The following is a 6,889-nucleotide window of genomic DNA, read 5'->3' on the forward strand; positions in this document are numbered from 1 at the left end:
GGGGGTAAATGTTGGTTGAATTAAAAAAAAAAGTGCAGAAAGCAGAAGAAGAAGTAGATAGAGATCAGCTCAAAGTCCTTTTATATAGCCCTGTTAGGGCTACACTACACATGAGCACACATGTTTAATGTGAGTGTAATATATATATATATATATATATATATATATATATATATATATATATATATATATATATATATATATATATATATATATATATATATGTGTATATATGTACACACACATACAAGTTTTTATAAGGGAAGCATGGCAGGCTCAGGAATTCAGGAGTATTATGGAAAGGAGATCTTTTTGCCGGATTTGGGTCTTCAGTTCCGCACCCTCCTAAATTGATTATTTCCACTGTGTCAACAGGTTTTATGGGTAAGTGCTGTGACTTTTTATTCATCATTTACAATTTATTCCGACGGTTTATATAACTACCTGGTACAGAATCGCCCGGGGCCAAACAGTGCAAGATGTTAACAAGATCTATACATGCTTGTATTTCGCGAAAATAATTCGATTTTACTGTATAACATACATAAGACAGCGCTTTGAATGATAAACTATAACCAGGAACTATTTCTACGTTTTAGCCTATCTATATACATGTTTAATTTCTAAACAACGTTTCGGCTTTTGTCAAGAAGCCGCGACCCCCTTTACTTATTGTGTGTGTAATAAATACTACATGATCTCTATTTGTCCCCGTTATAAACATCCCCGTGAGCTCATTTATGAATCATTCTGCCTTTAACCTGCACATTCCTTTGGGAAACATAAATATACATTTTAGGCCATAGGTATTATTTTTGCAACGTGTTAAGACAAATATTCTTTGCTTGGTGCTTTATCCTGTGGGTTTGAAAGGACAAGTTTGGCAGAGAAAAACAAAACAAACATGGATTTTTTTTCTGGTTAATAAACCCTTGAGTTATTATCTAGAGACGCTTGTTCTTTTGTATCTAGTCTATTAAGAAGCCAGATAGGAAAATGGTAGGACCAGTGCACTCCGCCCAACCCAATGTGAATACACAAACCTGTCTGTAGCCCAATACACATCCTTTGGAGAGGGACAGCATTGGTTGCACTTTGGCTCCATATATATTGCTACACTGAAGTTGTCCCAACAGAGGGGATCCATCTACTGATATCATTCACAGATGCTCTGGGAATGTCATCTATAATCCAATATTTATATACACAAAAGTATAAGCAATCACATATCCAAGCTGATTCTACTTTACACCAAAACCCACCTAGCCATCCACTAAAACCAGTAATTTTGGACTATCTTTAGTACTTTAGTAGTAACTACCCTGGGAGATATACAATTTATTTTTTTTATTATTTAATTTCTTTTTGTATGTATGTATTTGTTGGAAAAAAACCCCCAGAATAAATAGAGAGAGAAAATAAAAACTGTCATCTTATTTGATGGAATTGTTAAATGCCCTTTAAAGAAAATATTTTAATTAATGCTATATTTAGCTTTAATTGCAGGTGATCCATTTATTGTTTCAGATACAGGGAGACAAAATGAGCAAATGAACAAACCACAAATTGTTTGAAATGTAGTGAGGGTTGGGGGATAAGGAGCCAGCAATTGTTTTTGGCCAGTATAAAATCCCCAGCCTTCAGCAGTAGTAGGTCCCTAGTGTACTCCTTGTAAATTAGCAAATGTATAAGTAAAGACTCAGGGCTTCATTTGTTTATCTGGTACATACACCTTAATTTCCATGATTTTAACAAATAAGTATCCATTAAGAGGTAACTGAGTGTGTGATTGTTCTGGGGGTGGGGTGAGGGGTTGGGGGTGTAGGATCAGTAACAAAAAACATTCCTTTGTGTTACAAGTGTGCCATCAGCCATCGTGAACGGCAGGGATACCTTTCAAACGCATTCCTAAAATGTAGGTATATTTCTTAATTATCCACCCCTCTTTGATCAAATATATTACATCTGTACCTATAGACTTTTGTCTAACAGTTTTATAAGAATAAAAATAGTATTTCATAAATATTAGTTTTTCTCTTGATTTTTTGTGTTTTACCAACAAATACATGCATTGTATCTTAATATACTTTTCCAAGGAGTAAGAGCTAGCATTAACTATAATCTAAATAAAATAACAACAAAGAAATGTATATCTCCCAGGATAGTTACTACTAAAAGTAGTCAAAGACAATGTAGGCTTTATGTTTTGGTCTTAGATAGCCAAAGCCTATATGTTTCCTCTATTATTCTTTTCTCTCTTAGACCTCTTGGCACTGCTTTTTCATATTCTAAGTTATTAGTTACTTATTTTGTGCTTGGTAGATATTTGGAACCTTCCCTTTTTTCCCCAGTTCCTAGCTATCAGGAGTTTACAGGTATTTAATACTTGGAAGGTCAGCATTTCCAGGCTCTTATTTGGAAGTTTGTCATGCAGCATTGCTTCAGGAGATAGTGGAATATTGTGTTGAGGGACCCATGTAATCAATGATCTTGCAGCTAGCCAGAAACCTTCTATATAAATATCTTTAAGGTAAGCGTGAGTGTAAATAGTGAGTTAAAAATACATAACAAGGAGTCTTAAATGTAACTATTTTTGCTTTGAGTTAAAGAGTTTCAAACTCACATTTTTTTTATTTCTCCTTGATGCAAAATATTTTTTCTAACATGTATTCTATGTTACAGGCTGAAAGGAAGATATTCCATTTTTTTATCGTGTCCTTTATTACAATTTCTAAAGAAGGGTGCGGGTAAATATTTGAGTTATTAAATCTACATGCGCCGCCGGTGCAAAGTGAATTATGAGTACATATGTCCAACCCTTCATACAGTGCTTGGGCTCAGCCGGCTGTGAATTCCCTCCTGTGGGGCCCTCTGGCTGGTAAGCGCTGCCTCTGTTGCGCCCCATGGTGACTCTTGTACATTTATTGGAGCCTCGAGCATTGACTTATTAACACTTCTGACCCAGCCAGAAACAAGACACTGAGAGTTAAAATCCTCCAATAGATCAGACAAATTGCCTGACATCGTATGGAATAAACTGGGATTTGCCTAAACGAATGTTGACAAAAGTTGTCTCCATTTGGCAAAGGAAACAAAACGCATTTATGAAAGGGCGCAGGGGATTTTGGAGAATATACAATTACAGAAGGAAGAAGATTATTCCCCCATACAACTACAGATCTGTTGCTGATATTCCTGAATCTCCCATGTCCCTCAAATATCGCTATTTATACGGGTTTTTATCCGGGTTTTGTCAGACAAAATAAAACTGAAATACCAAGATTAGAATGGAATTTGTGTATCAGACTTTATTATTTGTGTGCGCGTGCCCTGCACTTATATACACATATAACCCTGTTAAATAAATTAATTGCACAGCTTCCAGTTTGTATTATCATTATTACCGATATCCATCTACCAGATCCTGTTAATTAATTATCACATTTCCTTATCAAACCCCCTACTGGCAGTTGCAGGGGGCACCCATGTCCTTTCCTTCCAAAAAAAGCTCGTGGCATGTCCATGTTCTCACAGTCTGCATCGCATTAACTCCACGCAGCGTTAATTGCTAATTAGTTTTGATGTTTACGGATGCAAATAGGTTTATTGTTTATCTGAAAATCTGCACCCTACAGAGTATTGGTTTATTCTGTGTCTGGCCAATACCCTACTGTGTGTATCAAGTGCAGTGACTAGTGAAGATGATTCAGGTTGTGCAGCAGAGAGTGCATGAAATTCTCTTAATTGCTGCTATAATAGACTTAAAACATAAAGAGGAAAGATTTCAGAAAAGACTCCTTTCATTCTGTTCACAGCTTTTTTTTGCTTTGAAGTAGTCCTGGCTACTGTATATCTAAAACAATGCCAGTCAGCAGCTGTAGCAAATTTGTATATGGACTGAAACTCTTTTAAATTTGCAGTGGACCAGTACATTTTGGGGATGGGGTTTCACTTAAGGACGAAGTGGCTAACGCTAGCGACAATTTAACAGCGTTGCCACCCACAGGCACCAATTTGCTAGCAAAAGAGACCGTCGCTAGCGTTCATACGCACTCTATCGCCAGATGACTTTTCACTTTATCGAAAGATCGTTACTCCGCAAATTCGGTAAAGTGTGGATTTTACTGAACGTTACCACCTCAGACCAGGCAAGGTGCTATAAAGCAGCTAGATCTTCCTCAATCTTCTGTCACTTACATCCTGTGTGCCGAAAATACATTTAAGTTCCAAAACCGCTGGCAACTTTTCCTTTTTTGAAGCGGAATTGCCTGCAAAAGTCCTTACAATCTTTTTTTGGGTATCCGGTTTTCTCCAGACATTTCATAACATATGGAACATTCATTTTACAGTGGGCTCATGTGTAGGGCATTATATTAACTCTCTTGTCTTTATTAAGGTTCCCTGGACATTTGTAATACAAAGTGGTAACTTTAAAGCATTTGCACTAACATTTATGATAATTTATGACCTTCATACAACTTTAAATTACCCGTCGTATGTAAATTGACCTAAGAGCAAGATCAAGATCGCTGGCCACAAACGAATGCTAGCGCATCTACGCTAGGAAATGCTCGCACTGCTGAAGTAACGCTAGCAAAAAGTCGCCTCGTGAGGTTTAGCGCAGGCCACTTTTCATTATAGTGGATGGGAAGACACGCAAAGGCAGTTCGGGGAGATTGTCGCCCAGAAGAAGAGGCGATTAGTCGCCAGGCGACAAAATCTACCCGAGTCTCCTCATGTGAACTAACCCTTAATAATGCATATTGCTCTGCTTAAGGCTTCTTCATGAGAAAGGATCCATGTTTGTATTTTTTGCAGGACAGGCCAATGGAATAGGGACCATAGAACATTAAAAAAAAAAAGTATTCTGTGTTAGTCTCACTTTCTTTTTTTTTTTGGATCCAATCAAATTTCTAATTTATTTATCTATCTATTTTCTACCTACTCTATTTCAATAACTTCCCTAGAAACAGGGTGCCAATTGCAGGCAAGTTATGGAAATGGACGCATCTAGTCCAACTAGTGTGCAGAACTCCATGCTAGGAAGAAAGTGGCAGAAAATGGCAGCTGCTTCTCGAATAGGACAATTTCATAAAAGCCAGGTGAGCAGATAGAGCTGTAAATCTATATTTTTAAGTAAATTGGTAAATTTTACTATTGGCAATATTTTTAGAGTTAAAAACCCAAAGGGTTTGCAGCCTGGAGAATGCATGGGATGCTACAGAAGAATGAGGTGTGTACTATTGTGCTGAGGAACAACTTCAGACGTCTCACTGGATGCCTATGACATGTACTGGAATAAAAGCTTTGCAGGCAGCTGTAATCCTAATTGTTGTATAGGTAAATATGTTTTTAATTGAATGGGTGAGGCTGGGGTGTGAGGTATGACATGCAGTAAATGTGAGGCCTTCGGGGGGAAAAAGGCTGAAAACCTTTAGAGAAATGTGGTGTGTGGGTGGGAGTGTGTATGGGTGGGAGGGTATGTGTCATTGTTTGTGTTTCCAGATCCCAAAGCTTAACAAAATCCTCCTCCCTATAAAGTCCCTTAATATCTTGTGAGCCTGAATGAGATGAGAATTAAGGAGATGGGGAGGGCTGGTGATTAGTGCATATCTGCATATCTAAACACAGCGAGCATTTAAAGCCCCTGTGTTTTTACATTGCACAGCTAAATGCAGCTAAATGAATGGTTTTGCTATATACAGTCAACACAAGGATGTGTCTTATTTACTTCTGTCCCAAGGATTTGTAGCCTGACCTCCTCCCCAAGTAATCATCACCACATATCTACTACCACTTTGCTCTGGCTGAGAAAGTGTCGATATTGGTGGTGAATATAAATAAAAGAAAGGGGGTTTCCCCACTGCAGAAAAACTGGTGTGTGCGGATCCATAATTGTTGAATTGCTGTTGCTGAGAAAGTGTCTTCCCATGCAGGTTTGAATGGAGGCAGGGCAGCTTACTCAATTGCCTATAGCCAGAGTAAGTTGATGTCAGTATTTAATGAATATAATGCAAACAACGGGGCAAGTTATTATAAATATCACTAATGTATTCATTTTAAATGTGCCTTTGTAGATAACTTTTATAAGTGGCCCTTTCTTGCAGCTGTAAATAATTCTTTTTTTACAGTGCCAGATACGAGTAGAACATTCTCCCATGGTTTCACACTAATTCACCATTGCATACTTGTAACCCATTATGTTCCCACAATCCCCCATTCAGAGATGCTAAATCTTCTAGTGATACAGGGCCCACCTGCATAACTAACACCCATATCCTATGTGCATAGTATAATCTGGATATCTATCAATCTGTGAATATCCTTTGCCACTTGCAGCCTTCATATTCATTACCTGGGTCAGAAAGCCCTGAAAATCAAAGAATATTTTTAAAGGAGAACTAAAGCTTCCAAAACATTATGTCCAGGAATGCTGTATTTTATATAATGAACTTACTGTACAATCCTAGAGTTTCAAAAGCCTGTAACAGTAATGATTCATGCCTTTGAATATATCCACAGCTTTCTGGTTGCTAGAGTAACCATAACAATTAAATTGTAGTCTTACAAAGAAACCCCCAACAACCATGTTAAATTGCAAAAAGGGACAAAAGAGGGAGGCAAACTATTACAAAGAAAACAAATACACTTGAAGCATTGCTAACAATATGAAATGGTAATACATTGTAAAATACATTTAATGGGGTTGTTCACCTTCAAACAACTAGTTGTTTTCAGATAGATCACCAGAAATAATGACTTTTTCCAATTACTTTCTATTTTCTATGTGTTACTATTGAAGTGTAAAGTGTAATTTTTCACCTTTTAAAGTAGCTCTTGGAAGGGGGGGTCGCCGACCCTGTAAACTGTTCTAAATTGATATATTTAG

General features: G+C 37.3%; 1 long non-coding RNA gene across 1 annotated transcript; it reads left to right on the forward strand.

The window, feature by feature from the left end:
• The first annotated feature begins 1,842 nt into the window (after window positions 1-1,842).
• LOC108706704 lies at window positions 1,843-3,380 on the forward strand. Its single transcript, XR_001934126.2, has 2 exons — window positions 1,843-1,915; window positions 2,683-3,380. It is a non-coding gene; the product is annotated as an uncharacterized LOC108706704 (long non-coding RNA).
• The last annotated feature ends 3,509 nt before the right edge of the window (window positions 3,381-6,889 follow it).

Source organism: Xenopus laevis, chromosome 1S (assembly GCF_017654675.1).
Source record: "Xenopus laevis strain J_2021 chromosome 1S, Xenopus_laevis_v10.1, whole genome shotgun sequence".
NCBI classification, from domain to species: domain Eukaryota; kingdom Metazoa; phylum Chordata; class Amphibia; order Anura; family Pipidae; genus Xenopus; species Xenopus laevis.